The sequence below is a fragment of the Nylanderia fulva genome, unplaced genomic scaffold, assembly GCF_048542155.1.
Source record: "Nylanderia fulva isolate GAGA-0341 unplaced genomic scaffold, ASM4854215v1 Scaffold22, whole genome shotgun sequence".
NCBI classification, from domain to species: Eukaryota; Metazoa; Arthropoda; class Insecta; order Hymenoptera; family Formicidae; genus Nylanderia; species Nylanderia fulva.
The window spans coordinates 657516-677397 of record NW_028190285.1 but is presented as its reverse complement, the minus strand read 5'-3'; the positions used below and the strand labels follow the sequence as shown (position 1 = coordinate 677397).

General features: G+C 39.1%; 1 protein-coding gene across 1 annotated transcript in view; it reads right to left on the bottom strand.

Annotated features, from left to right (window-relative positions):
• Scgdelta (sarcoglycan delta) overlaps positions 1-19882 on the bottom strand; it is a 299973-nt gene that overhangs the window by 89100 nt on the left and 190991 nt on the right.

The following is a 19882-nucleotide window of genomic DNA, read 5'->3' as shown; positions in this document are numbered from 1 at the left end:
CACTCGTTACTTCGTTCGTGCGATATTAGCCACCGTTCACGCCGTTCCCGTTCTCTCCCTGTCGCAGTCGTTACGATTAGCCTCCCGGCGCCACTCGGAATTTTATTTGGACGAGCATTGACGAACTTCCGCCATTTTATTCCCGCTGATAGGTATAGAGGCGCTCCGGATTAATTCGGACTTCGTGAGCTGCTTATAATTCGTTATTTATATCACCCCGGATGCGTTTAATTTGTTTTTATTGATCGACGACTTGTAAAAGAAACTGTGTAAATCTGTCGACTCTCCGTCTCTCTTTCTCTTGGCTTCGTGTTTGCAGCTTCTTCGAACTTGTCAAGTTTCCCGGATATTGAAGGGAATTAAGCCGTTGAAAGAAGTAAGCTGTTAAAAGTGCCGCTGTTTCACGATAATTAATCATCGGTACCGTTCGGCCTATTAGCCGGCATTAAAACAAAAGCTCGTTTAAACTTGGCTGCGTCATAAATTTTTCCGTCGTCCAAGTTGCATAAAAAAGAAATTTAATATAATCGCCGAAAATTTAATAAAAATTTTATCTCACTTTTTTATGAAAGATAACGCGTCTTTTAGGGGATAACAAAATTCCCTTGCGAACTCCATTTACGTACGCGCGTATACAATTTCGAATTTGGTTTAGCCTGATGGACATAAAACTGCGCGAAATAAACTCTCCCTTAAAAAAGTGTAATTAGAATTTTCGCGGAAAAACAACTATCCTAGAATAAATGCCTTCGATGGTAAATGAAAATTGTAGCAAGGCAATTAAAACTGGATATTCATCATATTACCCTTCTCCTCGTTCCCGCGTCGCGGTGTATTATTTTAAAATAAACATCACTGCAATCACCGGGATTGTTCAAAAATTGAAGAAGCCAACGCGCTCGGTTGTCGTTGCGCAACATAAATCTTTCAAGGATAATACGAGCGCGTATACTTCGTACGGCATCGTAAATGATGCCGAAATAGTTTGCAACAGCAATTTGTCTTGAAATAAAATAACACAGGTTTTCAACACAGTACCTGTCCTGATCCACGTTTATATTGTCTCAAACTCGTCTTAAGGAATCGTTCGAGAATGATGCATCTCCAAGCACGCAGAGTCACGATATTTAATGTACGCTCGCAGTTCGAGAGAACTAGAGCGAGAAACGAGGGAGGGTTGCTTTCCAAGATTCTAAATTGAATGAATGGCACGCGATGTGCTGAAATAAACGCGTTTTGCACATTGACGCATATTCATTTATCCGTGTGTGTTTATCGGAGCCTTCGCAACCCTCACGCTCTTAATGGACCAGTTTTATGCGGCGTCGGGTAGTAGACGCGGAATTAACCCGCATCTACGCTACGTCGTAATCGATGTTATCTCGCGCTTTACTCCGCTCGATAGTATAATAACTGTTCGTGCCTTTACATTATTTTAAGCAAAATACACGCGGCAATAACCCGGCCGTGAACCATCCGGCACATGCGAACGAAAGCGGAAGACGAAGAAAGGAAGATGCGCGATGGTAACAGCTTGCGATAATAGTTGCGAAATAGTCAGTTTTATCATCGGCGTAATAACAATCACTGTTATTTCACGTGATTCTACCGCAATCTCGTAATTGCATTAACGAGTGTATAATGCGGCGCGAGACGAGAAACGAGAACGCGTTGTAGGACGAAAGTAGACGTTCCACGTCGAGCAGCATATATAAGGTTCGACTTTCGAAATTAACTATCCGGGGCTCTCGGAATCAGCTCGGGAAGCGTCAATTTCTGTCGCAACTAATCAAAACTTCCCTTCGTTTATACGCGGCGACCAGCTTTTCAATCCGTTCAGCCACTTTGGGCCGCGCCGCGTGTTCGTTCGCCAACGATAATGACAGACTTGTCGGGACGGTATGTATTCCCATTCGTTGCTAGGCTGGGCCTACCAAGTATTTGCGAATGCGACGGAACACAACAGACTCGGATAAAACGATTACGCTTCGAGAATTCAATTCGCCGGTGCGCTATGTACACTTTGCTTCCTCCCTTATGCACGCGTGTGCAAATTGTGAAAGCTGCGTCTCGAATAATATCTCAGCAGCTTACATTCTTAGTCTCCTTTCCTATGCTATGTAACTAACATATGCTAATGAGCAAAAATTAATTACTGAGAAATAGTGCGTGTTTGGGTTGAGTTATGTTTTATTAAATTTTAACACCCCTCGTAGAAATACGTGTTTTCGAGTCATTTTCACCTACCCTATTCTAATATCGTGTTATTTTAATCGCGCCAGATCGGTTTGTAATAATTAGAAGTATATATTGAATAATTTAAATTCAATTGAAGGAGAGGTTCGATATACGAATTTCAAATTGAGATCTTTTTTTTATAGAATATATAAAACGACGTCTTTCGAACTTTTCTAAAACCTTCCCCAATCACTTATTAAATTTTAACATCCTTCATAGAAAATATCTACGTATTTTCGAGTCATTTTCATCTACCCTATTTTAATATCGTGTTATTTTAATCGCCATATCGGTTTGTAATAATTAGAAGTATTGAATAATTTAAATTAAATTGAAGGAGAGATTTGATATACAAAGTTTTAATTGAGATATTTTTTTTATAGAATATATAAAACGACGTCTTTCGAACTATTCCAAAACCATCCTCAACCGCTTATTAAATTTTAACATCCTTCATAGAAAATACCTACGTATTTTCGAGTAATTTTCATCTACCTTATTCTAATATCGTGTTATTTTAATCGTGTAAGATCAGTTTATAATAATTAAGTATTGAATAATTTAAAACGCGGAAGAGATTCGATATACGAGTATCAAATTGAAATCTTTTTTATATAGCATACATGTATAAAACGACGTCTTTCAAACTCTTTTAAAACCATCTTCAACTGAAGTTTTCTTTTCTTTGAGACAAAAGAACGACAATATATTCTTTTGTAAACAACAACACAAGTAACTTGAAGATTAAAAAATATTTTGAAAAAAATTACCTTTCCAAACGAGCATATCGAAGATAGAGATTGAAATAAGAAATAAGCAGTCTCATTCTGTTCTTGTTTTTTTTTCGTCCTTGAGACGACGAGAGACAGCCGGCACACGGCTAGAGAAAAGAAACCGCGAAAGTACCGAGGTGGTAGTCGAGTTGGAGCGAACAAAGTCGATATTAAAATCAATCCAACTGTCGGGCCGGCAGTTTGGCCTGAGTTTGTAACCTTAAAAGTTCGTCTTCGTTCCCACGACTCGTACCCTCTTTGCCACGGAAGCGTATATTGAACTTTAGTCAAGTTCACTCTCCTATTTGCGTTCACCGCCGCGAAAGGTTAAGAAAACCCAGCCAAATGAACGATAGACGGAGTGAGGGAAACCACGAAGAAAGAAAGGATATAACGAGGAAATAAGCGAAAGTTTGGCCGCTGATCTCTCGTAGTATCTGCTAAGTAGCGCGGCACGATCTTAAGTGCTGCACCTGGTAGTTCGACCCTTCTCGGCGTCCCTTTTCGCGAAATGAAGGAGAAACACCCTCGTTAACTCGACGAATATTCGCGGCTTTAATGAAATACGCAACAAATGTCTCACTTATCGTCATTAGTCACGTTGAAAATATGACATACATTATACACACATTACGACATTATGTCTTCTATGATATGACAAATATTTTGCAGTCACGCAAACGATGATAAATTTAAAAAAAAATATATATTTTTCGTTTGATAATTTTTGTTTTCGAAAAATATGAATTTTTTCCAACTCTTTTCATGCGGTAAAACTATCGTTAAACCTCTAAAATCCTCGTTGCCTCGATCGTAAAGTCGTCGAGATTCTTTTGAGATCTTGAGACGCATGAGCGAAACGCGGTCATATTATGAGCTGAAAGGCGACGGCGGGCAGCCGCGTTAATTAAAAGCGAAGGCGGTTCTCCACTCCGGCTCGAAGGAAGAGAAAACAGCCCGACTAGGTCAGACCGAGTCAGGCGACGCGACGCGGCGGCTTGTCATTAAAGTTATACAAATCGCCGATCACGCTCGGCTGTTCAACGACCGTCGTGAAATTTCGTGCAGTTTCGTGGAATATTCACGAATGGCTCGGAAGTCCGAGGAAGACTGCAAGACAAGTAAATTAAACATTTTGCTCTCGCGTATTTAGGCGCCGACCGTAGATGAAAAGCCTTCTCCGGTATTCTGTATTTCGCGACTCGTCTCGGGCGATCTAAAACTATCCATCAACTACCAAAATTATCCCCCGACATCGTAATTGCATCGACAACGATTGATCGAGCGTCGTCCAAGTTGCTTCGCTAGTTTATTATACAATGCGAATAATTTAGAAACTCGAAGATCTCTTGTTGCTTCATATAAAGTACTCCCTATGGTATTAACAATTGCAGAGATTGCGATATAACTGGTTAATTATATTTTATATATTATATCTATTTCTCTTCTGCTTCCCTCTTCCCCCTTCATATATATATATATATATACACGTATATACGCACATCGAAACAAGACTAATATTTACGTTTCGTCCATCGGGCGAGTATTATATATTTTGCCGTACGTAGTATTTTATTTTCATTATTGTCTCGGGAGCGATAGCCAAACGCGCAAGTCGTTTTCGGGCTAATTCGATGTTATTATTTCCGCGAGTTCATCGAATATAGCGATATTATTTACGGAAAACCGATTCCTCCGGCGACGACGATGTCGAAAGAGAAATCGTAAAACTGGCAATAACACCGGAACAACTGAACGAGCCGAATGGCGGGCGAAAGAGAGCTTTAGAATCCGTAATTAAACGAGATGGCTAGGAGTCACCGCGACTGAGTATGGAGCCTTTCTTCCCTGGCATAAAGATTTTATGTACGCGACCTCACTCTCGCGTACGCTCTTCATTCTCTCATCCTACCTCACTTTGTTTCTATGTCACTTTCGTATAAATTCGCCAGTGACTCGTCCACGTCACCTTCGCGGTAGACAGATATATTCCTCGAGAATATCACGTGAGCGAAACATCAAGTGAATATATATATATATATATATATATATATATATATACATGGGCTCGGGTTACTTCCGCTCCGTTTTTATTTACAGATTATTTTTATAGTTGATTTTTCTTTGTAACAAAAATATAAAATCTATCCAATGGAAAATTTAATATACTTTTGGAAAAACGCGTATCGATCGAAGAGCGATTAAAAATATTGCTGTAGCGTTTTATAAATTAATATAAAAAAATATTTTTTTCACTTTATCACTGAAACGAGAAACATTATATCAGACTCATTCTCTTTGTTAATTAAAAATGATATTCGACACATTAATATGCGTGTCATCATATTGCAATTAAAAGATACTCAACAGATTAATGTAAAAACCCATTTTATCAATTTTAAAATTAATATTGTGAAAAACAATTCATTTCCAACAAACCGCAGATATCATTCTTCCTCGCGTTTTAAACGCTGAATCTTTAATCAAAGCGATCTTTCGCGGTCTCTGATCTGCATTATTCGAATTCCATTGATATGAATTGGAAATCGAATCACTCGATTTGAAATAAATTTGATTAACAAATCCGGTATATAATAAACGGCCGATATTTCGCGGAGGGCTGCGATCGACCGCGCGATTTTATTTCGCGCCCGAAATCAACGAGCGCATCATTCGGATCTCTCGATGGCCGGGCGCGTCGGAGAAAATGCATAAATTACGTGAACGGAGGTGTGGTGGTGCGCGGCGACGGGTTATAGCGACGTGACTGCAAGTTAGTTCGTATTAAAGTTATGAATATAAATCACCGGCTAGTTCCCTCGTTCTTTCCTCGAGGACGGCCTCTCACGGCCTTGCACGGACCTTGCCAACCACCGCACACGATCGTATCCTCTTTCTCCCGTTCTTTAACCATACCTGGGTTATTCGCGCCTCGCCCGAGCCAGGTGTAGCTAGCCCGGCTCTCTCGCGGTGTCAAAGTACCGGCCCATTATTCAACCCTGTCCCTCCTGTCAGAGGTTCATGTCTTTCTGGCACGCACCTCGCCATCGTGCCTCTTCCTCTTACCCTTTTCTCTGCTCTCTCTCTCTCTCTCTTCGCCAGTCGGAACGGTATACCCGAACTTGCGAACGTTTCGATGCTGATCCTGGATATGGCAACCGCTTGTCAGGTTATTCGCACGTGAAAAATAGCCGACGAACGTAAAAACGCTTAACCCCGCGACGTGGGCGCGGTTTAAAATCCTGGACTGGAATAGATGCGCATTATATACGCCGGTTAGAGGCAATAACGAAGCTGATGTATAAATCGCGATATAAAAAATGATTTATCGCAATTTTATTGCGATCTTTATTATAATAGATGTAATAAAATAGTGTAAATACTGTATTACGATTTATGAGAGATTTTGAAAGGGTTGATTGATGGATTACTTAATATTTTTCATGGATCACATGTGAATTCTCGGATATACGCTTTGACATTTTATTATGAAAACTTGACAATTTCTCATGGAATAAACTCACGAAATGTCACGTGACGGAAACGACTCTGTCCCGCCGAGACAAAATAATTTCTCGCTGTTATGTTCCTGAACTATAAGTTCTCGCGCTGGGGAGTCATATACGTATATGTCAGCGTGAAAAACTGGAATACTTCTTACTAAACTTCCCTCAGAAACGAAGATTAACGCTCACCCTTTCGCTACAGATTCACCGTGTGTTCGCTACTGCCGAGTGTCACAGGCGCACCGGAAAGTCCGGAAAATATGAAGACAACTGCGTTGCGAGCTAAGTTTTTATATTCCCAGCAAATCGCGCGTGAAACTGCGCGAATACAAATTATGCATCGTCCGATTCAACGCGATGATATGTTTCTTTTTAGAGGCCTCGATGTGAGACTTACAGGTTCGTTGACGTCGATATCGATACTTCGAATCAAGAATAACCAAGGTTATGCCACACGCGATTTTATATACCCCTTTTATATATTTTACGCTACGTATGATATAAAAGAAAATTGACCGGTGATTTTTACAGTTTTCCTATAAACTTTGAAATCTCTTTCCCCTCGAAATCTTCTCGATGCGAATTTTTAGTCACGCGGCCGCCTCAATTTTTGACACACGTATCTATGTGTCTTCTTCGCGAAAAATTCTTTTCGCGGGAAGAATTCGCGATTTTCGTCTGATCCTGGAAACGGAATATCAAGCGAAATCACCGTAGATCGAGCGCGCAAGTCGGTAGAAAAGTCGTGCCTAATATCCGCCAGTGTCTAAAGTCGAGGTGCAAAGTCGGGAACCATAGTGGAAAATGCACATGCACGTAGGAGAACGGAAAGTGGCCGGAGGGATAGGCTCAATCACGCGCGCGCGCCTCTTGATCCGATACATCGACGCTCCGAATCCGAAACGTATCGGCAGAGTGATGTCATACATATCTAACATATCTGGTGCTCGAAAGCCGCGGGGTTCTGTCGGAGATTTCCACCGGCCCTGAACCACTATTCCTAACTTGCCGGCAACCTTTCCCACGAGACAACCCTCAATCTCGACTTATTTTTTGTCGAACTAAAAATGGCTACGGTTTGTGAGAAATTGATCAGCACGCTTGGAGAAGCCAATTCCACAGATTCGTCGGGGATTCATTATTAACATTGAGCGAGAAGAACAGTCATTGATACATTCATAAAAGGATAATAATATTTGTAACATTTAGCTGCTCGATTTAGATTTGACGGTTTTGGAAATTCGAGACACGTTACAGATGTCTTATTCCATCTTGTATTATATATGTATACATATTATATGTTTCAAAAGAGAGATACTCTGATTATTAATGCATTATTATATAACGTGGATGGATGATTTGAGGCGCGTTTACCTGTTCGAATCCGAGATCATCTACGGCAATCACCGCACGGACAATCTCCATACGCGATTTGTAGCCGCGGATTTCGCGGATGATCCCCTTCAGCGAGAAGTGTTTTCGGATGTGATGAGAGCTTGTATCCCGCACATCCCTCGTACGCGACGTATGTATATATGTACCTATTGGATGTGTGTGAGAGAGGCTTGTTTATGTCACGAGACGAGGATGAGGAGGCGCATAACGGGTTGAAACATGATGGGCTTTCATTGTTATTATTTGTGTATTTATGTTGTTATGCATGCTGCTATTCATAATGCCACGGCGGCTTGATTAAAATAATTTATAATTTATTTTAAAGAAATTATATACAAAGTACACAGACATGTGTACATATATATTTTAAAAAATTATCTTCATCTTCTCAACAGAATGTTGTATTTTTTAAAAATATATTATGATAATAATTTTAAATTGTCTCTTGAGAAAAATGCAATGATATATTAGAGCTCTAAGCATTATTTAAATTTTAAAAGACACGGGAATATATGTATACGTGTGCGTAATTTTTTTTTCAAAATCTGTATAAAGCACTCTTTATGATTTGCGATTCCTTTTATTTCTTTTTACAAGGAATCATTTCTTACATTTTTATTTTATTTTTAATTTCAAAAAATAAGCCACAATTTCTAGAATTAAAGCCACAGTAACAAACATTTTAAATAAATAATAGCTAATTGCATTAAGCATTCACAATTGTATTCGCAATTTTAGCTCAATGCTGCGCGAGAAAAGCGCGGAATATAGTAATCTCTTCGCGTTATTTAAAAGCTGAAAGGGTTATATCTGGTCTCCACAAGGGTAAAAGACGAGCTATGGTGCGCGTGTTTCAACAGTCGATCTATTAACAATTGATACTGCAAAAACTGCAGAAATAGTGGAACCAGAGAGAAAAAGAAAGAGAGACACGGCACGAGCGCCGAAAAAAAACGCGCGACGCATCGATGAGAATTATTCGCGTTTGCGAAATATTTAACTTCCGCGTGTGCGGCGCGGCCCGAAATCGTATCGGGGTTTGTAGCTTTCGCGGAATCGTTGCGCATCAAAAATGAAACGCGTTCGGGGGAATAAGAATAAAACATGCCGCGTGCGAAACGTATCGCGCATACGTTACGAGCCGAGTCGATCGCGATTAACTTTCGATGCGAGAACGTGGCATGAAAGGATAATCGCTCGCGTGGATTAAAAGAGCCGTTTCCCTCCGTCTCGGGCGGACGGGATCCAGAACGCGATGCATCAAAATGCAAGTATTCGAAATATACGCGAGCGCGAGCGAATCGATTTCAATATTACCGCAATCTGTGTGTCGTCCACGGTTTTTGCAGAACTCGCACGTGCCCTCGACTGACCACGTGTATCCGGCAACACACGTGTACACGTATATATATATATATGTATATATAGGGGGTGCATCCCTCGGATAGATGCGCTTGCAAACATGAGTGGTGTCGACGTTTATACGTGCGGGAACGTGCGTGCAAGCTGCGCAGAATTATGTTGCAGCTGTATACTCGCACATGTACACATATATATATGTATATATATATACATATGCACATAAACAAAATATACATATATGTACGGGATATAACGAGCATACGCGCGATTTATACGCGCGATTTAGGATAGCCATTTATTAAACATACCTTCATTACGCGATACCGTACATATTTTAGTAGATTTCGCACGTACGAATCATGCTCGGCTGAAACGGGCTAACACGCTTCTTCAATTATGAAAGAAAAAAGCTCAGACTCGGCCTAATTTCAACCCCCTTCCTCGAAGCCGCTTTGTCGCGTCAGATTCACCATCATTGCTTTCGTCGTCTTGCCGCGCTGAAAAATGCAGCAACTTAGCTAACCGGATTAAATGCTCGGCGGTTCTTTTTCCGCGCACTTAGATTTTTAATCCCGCTACTATTTGCTTAAGCAGAGTTTCGCCGTTAAAGCCGGTTATAAGATAGCCTGTAATTTTGCTCGTGGTTCCGGAACAAAATCTATTTTATTCTTACTACGTGTAATGCCACGCGCAACTCCTCGGAGATTAATTCCTAAACTGGTAATCCTCATTGACATTGAAATTAATTTTATGTCGGGCAAATGAAAATTGAAATTAGACGATTAAATTATGCTGAGAATATAAATTAAGAAACAGTCCTTCACTTTGATACATTAAATTACAATACTAGAGAGGTAAACCACAATATGCAAAAACGACTTGTGCATATTTTTTTTCAAAAAATTGCGCTAAACTAGATTAAACGAAAGATTTAGAGCGAGCATTTAAAAAGAAAAAAACTGTAAATAATAAAAATTTACATGCCTCTTTATTATGCAACGAACGTTTGGTGATATTTATATCAACAAAATATTCGCGATCGCACTGTTAAATTAAAAAATAAAAGGATTAATTAACGATTAGAGATAAAAAAAATTTCGATAAATCAAGCTTGTTTGAAATTAATTTTACGTTATATTAGTTTATTTAACGTGCGTTACTGTCGAGAAAAACAGTTTGTTATACTATCAAAAAAATATACATATTTTTGGAAATTATACTCTATAGAAATTCCAATTGTGGTACACGCGAGAATTCACTGACGATGCTTTTCACGCTACAAGGATAAACACATAACATAAACGGGTATAATTTATTAACATTACAGCGGTCCAATTTGGGTTCTGATCGAAAATGCGATACAAAAATTCAAAAACAATATTTTTGTTTTCGATAAACAAAATATTTACCAATATCAATATTACTAATTTGTAACACGTTATGTTTATTTGACAAATTAATAGAAATATTCTCCGATTCGAGGAACGCGTGTAAATTCGCACAATATCATTCGGATGAAAAAAAAACTGGAACGGATTTAAATTTCTCAATTTGTTTTATTCAATGAACGTTGAAAGACTTAAAGATGAAGTGGCTCGAAATCCCTCGAGGAAGGAAATTCCGAAAAACCACCAAACGGTCCCGCGATTCGCGACAAAATGCAGCTGCAACATGCGTTTTTAATCGCACCGCTCAAAAGAGTCGCTCAAATAGTGCGAACTCTTCCTTTGACGCAGGTCGCTCGCGGATACATGTTGCTACATCTGCTCCTGACGCGTTTCCGTTTCGATCTCCTGACCCGCGGACCTCCACGCGTGGGAGACGGTTTTGCGCGCGCGCGTATGCACCTACACTACATATACATACGTACATAGAATGCGCACACAGCTATAAGCTCTGCTGCATCGAAACGCGGCGGTTGGCTGTCGCTATAGGAAGGTTCGATAATACAGTAGCATAATGCCCCGGCAATATAGCATAAAGGGGTTGACACGTTGACGCTGTCACGTGCCACCGGCGTCCCAGGGGCTATTGACTACGTGACGTAGTAGAGCCCAGGCCTCTGTGAAGGGAGCCTCTCTCTTACAGGGTGCGCACTCGTTAAACACGTCGCGCCGGCCCCGGACACTGCACTCTTTTCTATCGCGGCTTTTGCCCGGATTTAGTTGCAATTTTCTGTTAAAGCGGTCAGCCCCATATCTCGCCGCGTCGAGCTGTAATAACTCGCTTTTCTGTCGTACGGAGACAAAAGTTTGTGGAGATGGCAAGGAAAAAAAGAACGAGATCGCGCGCGAGAATGATCGTTATATACGCGTTATACCCCCGTTTACATCATACGTTCACTATTTCCAAAATAGAAGACATTAGCATTAAATAATACACAAATATAATTCATTTATTAGAATATTTATAATTCCAATTAACGTCTGTGAAAATAATATATTTAATTACATAAATAAATTTATAATTTATTAATATGGATGCTATCAAATGCAATGCACGTAAAAAAAAAGGAGAAATAAATCGGCGCATTTCCGTAATAATTATTTCCAGATGAAATTCATTACAGAATACTTTTACTGAACGAGAGAGTTTCTTTTTGTTGGCGAATAAAATCAGAATAAAAAAATGAGTGAGAAACAATGAATGAAAAAAATTAATTATTCGATAAATATATTTCTCTACGATAGATATATTTATAAAATTATATATCTAATACATATAATATATATATATTCATCGATTATGAATTGTTAATTAACTGTCAGTAATCTCAGCAGGTGACATTAATTCCAGAACGCGAAATGTGACAGCGATTCTCGCATACGCATTACTGGGTGGCCACGAACGATTTATCGCACGACGAACTAAATATACGATATATTGGCCTTTATCGATGAAATGCGAGATCTCATCGCACGGGCGATCGTTTACCAGAATATGGAATAAAAACTTTTTAATTATCAGGTGATGGAGAGATGCGTGTACGCGCCTCGTCCCAGACGAGGAAGGGGGAGGAGACGCGTGGTTAGTTACATCGCGGCATGATTGATGGATGACCCAGATTCTGGGCGCGAGTGTCTGGCCGCGTCGCGTCGATCGGGCCTTTCCACCGCGATGAAAGGGATGGATGGGGGTGACAGAGAGAGGTGTATCGTAGAATGATCAGATTGCGTAACGTCACGTACTATTGGTCGCATCTCGCCGATTTTCGCTCGCACGCACGTCTCTGGTTTCCTCTTCTAATCAAGCTCGTGGTTACAAATTAATTTAGCCCGTCTAATACGCGCGCAATCTCATCTCGCGCGAATAACGCGCATCTCCGTAAATGTCTCGGATAAAATTTCACGTCGCGGGCAAATTAATTGGCCGGACGACCCCGGAGATCCAGGCGAGGATTTTATCCCCATAAAAATCGAGCATCGCGCGTTACCCTGACCTTACTCTGTGCTCGACTGTCGGGAATTATTTTGCATTTTTTGCGATACTTTTCGATCCTGGCGCGAGCAAGAGCTGCCCTTGACAGTACGCGACCAGGGGCGTGAAGACGCGAATGAATTATGAGCGATAATGAGCATTTGTTTGCGGGTTGTGTGATAAATTACGAGCTTCGATTAATATACATGATGTTAATGATGAGGAAATTTACGCGGCACACCGTAATCGAGCGAAATGCAGCCGCAATATTCAGTAATGGCATCATCAAGTCCTATAGAAATATTTTATGCCCATCTCGTGAAATTTTCGCGCCTGTGGCATAATATGATTCCCTTTCGTCGGCTGTCAGACGAGATTAAAATCATATCTAAAGTGGCAACAATGTGCTTTATCGTGGTAGAAATAAAATCGTGTAATTATGACATAATTTAAACGGATATAATCTTTTAATTTTTCCAACTGTCTATGTGGAAATTATTTTTTAACATTTAAATAAGACCACTTCATCTGAGATAATATCCTCATCATTGTATTTTTTGCCGTATATCTGCAAACTGACTTTATCAACATACATTAATTCTAATATACGACTAATTTAACCGACTGAGCATTTATAGTTCTTTAAAAAAGATACAAATCATTTCAAAAAGAATGAATGTTGACTTTTCGAAATGTGATTTTTATTTTATTTGTTCAATTAAAATGACAGCAACACACTAAACTGAAACATTTCTTGCATCAAGTAGAAATCGATTTTCATGTGTAATTACCAAATAATTGTTTAGATCTATGCATTGTGCTATTCAAACAATGAGCCTAAAAACATGATCCTCGATTGTAACTGAATATCAACAAATTAATTCATCAAAAATTTTCGTAACATAATATTCTCAAATATATAATTGTATTGATAAACTTCTATTAATACATTTAAGTTTTCTTTAAATGCGATGCATTTATACTAATGATAATAATCAGAATTCTCTAGTGAATATTTAAGTGAAACAAAGTTTGCCTTTATTACTTTGAATAAATGAAACTACAGTATAATTTTCTATCAATTGATGCTAAAAACTTTAGACATATAATTCGTTTTTTATATAATTAGTTTAAAATTGAAGCTTTCTAATATCTTATTCTAATTTAAGCATGATTGATGAAATTTTATTAAATCATTATCATTATCACATTCTTCAAATAAATATAATCGGAGAAGCTGCATTTAAAGCGACTTGTTTAACAGTTAACTTTGAAAAAATATTTAACAAATCTGCATGACAACGGTATGTATGCAAGGCATTTGCTCCGAGACTAGAGAGTAAATCTCGCGAGTCCTTGCGAATCATCGCGAAACGTCGATGAATTTCAATTATCTCGTTTAACTGTGCGACTGTTTTCGTTGTTCTCGCAATTTTTCTCTTGTCAACCGCCGACTTTAAATCCCACCAGACCGGCGTCTACGTATACCATGTGCTTTTTTACTACCGTCCTCTTCATATATGTGCGATTCCTCGAGGGGAATTTCGCGTGCAGAAAAAGATTTGGCATAAAAATGTTGCTTGTTTCATATCGACAATAGTGTCATTGGCGGCTTACTCGCTGCATTAATTCTCGGCATTCGGTTTGTTTCTCATCCGGTCACCTCGATATTGTGAAATATTACTGTCCACGGACCTTCATTAACAGCCACGATGGTTCACGTGGTGTAAATCACATAGTTATACATCGCGAAACTGGCATTTATTTCCTTTCTATGACATTTTATTTTCTTCAACATTATTATTATTATTATTATAGAATATTTTTCTACGCGCAATTCTGTCGATTTTACATGCTCATTACCCCAGTTTAAATAACATTATATATTTGAGTACTGTTGCGTGTAATATGATTACGGTTCATGGATTATTCCAAAATTGATGTCATAAACGATGTATGACTGATTACGGACCAAATGCTAAATTGAATATAAAATAATAGAATGCAAGCAGAGAAAGGGAAAGAGAGAGAGAGAGAGAGAGAGAAAGATTAACTATAATATTCCAATCGATAGATTATTACAACTTCAAATAGCATTAAATAATATAATATCATTATGTTCATATTGATATCTTTTATATAACTTCTTATGAATAAAATAAAAACGCACATGGAACATACCTAAATCATTTAACGATCTTTCTGTTAACTCAAGATCCGAGAACGAGATTACAAGTGTAATTTCGATGTAATTGAAAAAAGTAGCGCGATAAAAGTATATAAAACCTCGTTTTTAATAATATACGGAATTCTTTTTCGGCCGGCAAGATTTTCGATGTTACACATGAAATATCAGTGTCTACGGATATCGATTAGCGATCAAAGCCAATGCGAAAGTCGCAGCTGCGAGGGCCGCAGCCTCATCGCGTGTGCACGCGTGCGTTTAAGTGCATATACGCGCGACACTCCGGGTGCTGCATCCATTACGGAGTGCGTTCCTGTTCTCCCGCGATTCTCTCAGGTTTATTGGGAATCTAAAGGTACCGCGCGCGCGCACATTTCGCGCAAACGAGAATGCGAGATACGGCCGTTCCTGTGTGACGTTCTGTGTGTTTCTCCGATCCGGCGCGGCGGCGGGGAATAATTGCGTGCGAACGACGCAATTACGTAGATCGATTTGAATAGCCTCGATTTATTTACCCATCCCTTCGGTGATTATATCACTATAAAACCGGTTTACAATATCGTACTCGGTGAAAATTACGCGGTTAATGGCGTGACATAATTTATGCAGCACGTGGCAATAATGCGGTGCCTATTCAAATTAATTTCAAATTTGCATTATCCTGCGCAAATATTATCGAGATGCGAAATATTAATGCTATATGCGTATGTAATAAATATATATATTTTTTTTTTAAATTTTTTATTTATTAATCTCGCTCATAATTATACTATATATCGATTTCTTATCTCAAAGAGAGGTAAAAGTTGTTGAAAAGTAATTAGCATTCTTCTCCAATAGACGGAATAAAATTCTACGATCGAATCGATATATAGGAACAGCAGCTTCCGTAATCTGTCCATCTCTGTTTTATGAACGCGGCAAGCGAGAGGCAAGTCGTGCGCACAAAAAACCTTAATCGGATTGCACGGGAGAGTGCTTCGTGTTCGTATTAAAAAGTGTAAAAGCTTAATTTCATTGACAGTAACAACCACACGCATTTAACACTCGATTTGAGTAAAAGATGAGCGAAAAAGAATACGTGAGAAAATAATTATAAATCTTTTAAACGAAGAGATGAACTTAATAACATTTTTATTCGATTATAATTTCTCCACTATAAGAGTCACAAGCTATTTTACGCCATCACACGCATGAGATATTTTAATTTACAAATCATATTTATTAATAATTTATTGCCATTTTATTACGCCGTCAGTCGGATGTGAAAATAGAAGGATCAGAATAATAAAAGAGATTCTTAGAACCTTTAATCGCTTTATCGATTCCGCTTTATCAATTCTGCGCGATAGATCGAATGCTGTTACAAGTTGCGAGAGAGTGAGAGAGAAATCGAGACCGTTCAAATTAATTTCTCGCTGGCTCATTCAATCCTATTCGAGCCATTACATGTAAATAAGTCATCGATTCCTCTGTATATTTAGCCTGTCTCTTTGCGATTGCTCGTCTCTCTCTCTCTCTCTCTCTCTCATCCATGTGTGCCATCTCCTATCAGCAACATGCCTCTTCTCTATCATCCTCATCCTTATTTGTCTATCTATACGTTGTTTTCTCTCCTTCACCTCTTCTCTCTCTCTCTCTCTCGTTCAAATTCCTAAGACCTCAAAGCCCAAGGTTCATCTTAATTACAGTTGTCTCGAGTCAATCTGGATGGTAATTAACCTGCTTGCCCGTATCCCCGGGTTACTTTAGAGAAGTGAGGATCATCTCCTTTCCCTCACCTCCCTTTCTCTTTATCAGATACCTGTACGTTAGGTAGGAGAGAGATTAGTGAAAAGGAGCGATTGGGGGGAAAATATACCAAGAGTGACCGACAGACAGGCGTTAATAGATGTTGATTCAAGCGTGGTTGCTATGAAATTGACAAACAGATTTCACAGAATTGGAAGAAAGATAGAGAAAGAAAGAGAAAGAGAGAGAGAGAGAGAGAAGGAGAAAATGCATGCATGTTATTAAAGTATATCAAAGCAGAACAGAAAAGAAATGGCGGTGGAGAATAGAGGGTAGCGACCGCAGGAGGGCAGGAAATTGCAGCTAAACAAGCGTGGCAGGGTATAAAAGGATGATTTTGCATGAAAACAAGCGGTAAAGGCAGATTAACTATTCGCGACTCGAAAATGACAAAGAAAAAAGAATCACCTTGCTTGCATAATGGCGGACTTTACACTCTGCTCTTTCTCTCTCTCTCTCTCTCTCTCTCTTCCGGAGGAAAAACCGTTTCAGAAAAGAGTACACACGGAAAACTATCTTTATAAATGACTTTGCTGAGTGTACGACGGTGCGAGTCTTAAAATACGTCTTTTCTGTTTCTCTCTTAACTTTCTAAATTGAAGGATCTTTATTACGTCAAATCTATCGACCGAACAAAAATTTTGATAGATAACCCCTTTCTCAGCCTTTTAATCTGCTCAGAATAGCAACATTCTCGGTACTTATAATTAGCTTCTTCAAATCCGATATATCTTGAGTATCAGTCTTTTAAACTATTTATATTTATAAATAACTATCTATTAAAATTAAAATATTTGTCAGCTAATGACATTAAACATTTGTTGCGCTTTTTATTTGTTTTGCATCCAGGTCAAATAAAAAAACTAACTTTTTTCCCATTTAAAATAAAGTTAAAAAATATCAAAGTACTCTCCGCGTATACTCAAACTGTTTTTAATTTGATATTTTACGTCAACGTGATCTTGCTAAAATTTTATATTCTTGGATAACTCCGTTTTTAAGCTGACCAATTTTCCGGTGTGGTGAACGAGCGGTTTGACTACGTGGCACACATATGGCAAGTAGAAACCGTTGCTCGTGTATTAAGCGCGTCAGAACTTTATGGATAAATTATCTATTAGTCGTTTGACCCCTGGCCTTTCGGCTATATATTTCTCGACCCCTAGCTGGCAACCAGTAAATAATCCGCGTTACCTAACGACGTCACGGATCTGCGATACATCGGTTCGAGCGATAACGTGGTGCGGCACTCGTGTTCTCTCTCTCTCTTTCTCTCTTATTATTCTCGTTTGTATCCACACGACTTTTCACTCCCCTCTGCTATCATAAATGAATATTTACAATTTCACGGGAGTGTAAAAAAACCGCCGTTCTCGCGCTGTAAACTATAATCCACCGTTTCGGTAACAGTATTTTTATTTGTCGTTTGACTGGGGATAAATTCAAATTACATCGGGAAGTGCGTTTACAAATTTATTTTTACTATATATATATATATACTAAAAACAAATCAGCACATGTGCAAATAATTCTCGAATAAACGTTGAATTATAATTCGAAAGCAAAAGAAATTATATAACACCCGCGAACACCCAACGTTTTATTTTTTATGTAAATTGTAACAAATTACATTATTCATTTAAATTAAACATTTTATTCTTTTTTTTTTTTTTAATTTCAATTTTAACGTGATTTTCATCATGTGGAAAGTTGGGTTTTCTTTTATCGCATAATGAGATACCGGATATTTCTATGCAGCGATATAATTCACGCGCGTACACACATACGTATATTTGCGTGCATATGTACGCGTGTATGTGCGACGAATAACAATAAGAAAAGTTACGCGACGACATACCACAGGGAAATATCGACTACGTCGACGGACGGGTCGAGCGCGTAAAATATAGAGGTCGAAGTTTCCACTATGGAGAGCTTTCGCGAGGATCAGCCCTGCGACCGGGCTGGTCGGGGTCGCAAGTTCACGTTCGTGTTGTGGAATTGCCGATCGGGCCGTGTACACGACGAACGACGACGAAGCAGAGCGAGCGGGCGAGCTCGCGTGTCGGGCTGCAGGTGCCGTTACATAGGCCCATACATAATGCATAATATCAAGACTTTCCCAGTCGTTTCACGGCGAGCTTTCAATCGCGTAAGCCTCCTCTTCCGTTTGCCAAACCACCATGGCAGACCATACACGGGTGGCCACGTCTCTACCCTTCGACCTCGCGTGTACTTCGTCTAGCTCGATAAAATTTTACTCTCTCCCAGCATCCTACCTACATCCTATCAGCCAATCTTCCTTTTTTCGGATTTCTCTGCACCGACACACCGCCGATTTTCAAGCGCGAGAAACTCGTCGGATAAGATAACGTTGTCAGGAATCGGTCTTTGACAATCGACGCTGAGAATTTTATCTTATTCGCTAGAGTATCTTGCTAATTCGAAAATTACAAGTTTTTGATGAAACTTTATACAGGTCTGCTGACATCAGGTGTCACACCGAGAATATACAAGTAGATCTTGTTGTTTGGAGACAATTTTTCCTCAGCAAAAATATCGAGGCATCAATAATTCTCGAGCAGTTATAAGCGATTGAAAAGAAAGGGTTTTGGAAATAAAATATTAACAAAACCACATTCTCCAATTAATTTCAAATAGAATTTACTTTAATAAAATTTTAATTCAAGGTTTAGTTATAAAAATGTACGATGGCAAAAATTGAGAACATGATGGCCTCCCTCGATATTTTGGCTAAGAAAAAACCTCCAAATCTACTTATATATTTTCGGTGTAACACTTTATGTCAGACATCCTGTATATCCAGATGATTTAGTAGACGTGTAAGGAACTGTCTAATTATCGTAGAAAAATCCATTTGATTAATTCTCTACACTCTACAATATCTCCGAAACTTGCGATACTTTGTTTCGAAGCTACGCATGCTGTGTTCCCGTTGTCGCTTGCTGATGTGAAACGACACGCTAATTAAGCTCCGAATGTACCGCCGCTTAATGAAGCATCGCGGACTTCGTGTCTTTTCACTCCGGAGTTATTAGGTAAGCCGTGCTCAAGACTTTGATTACTTCAGCCTTCAAAGGAACCAGCCGTGGTTTCGTTAGCGAGAACTGCGCAATAATTATGCGATATCAAGCTTCCGCTTCAGAAGGTGATTCGACGACCTGCCTCAAGCCCGCTTTCAGATTCCGCCGTTA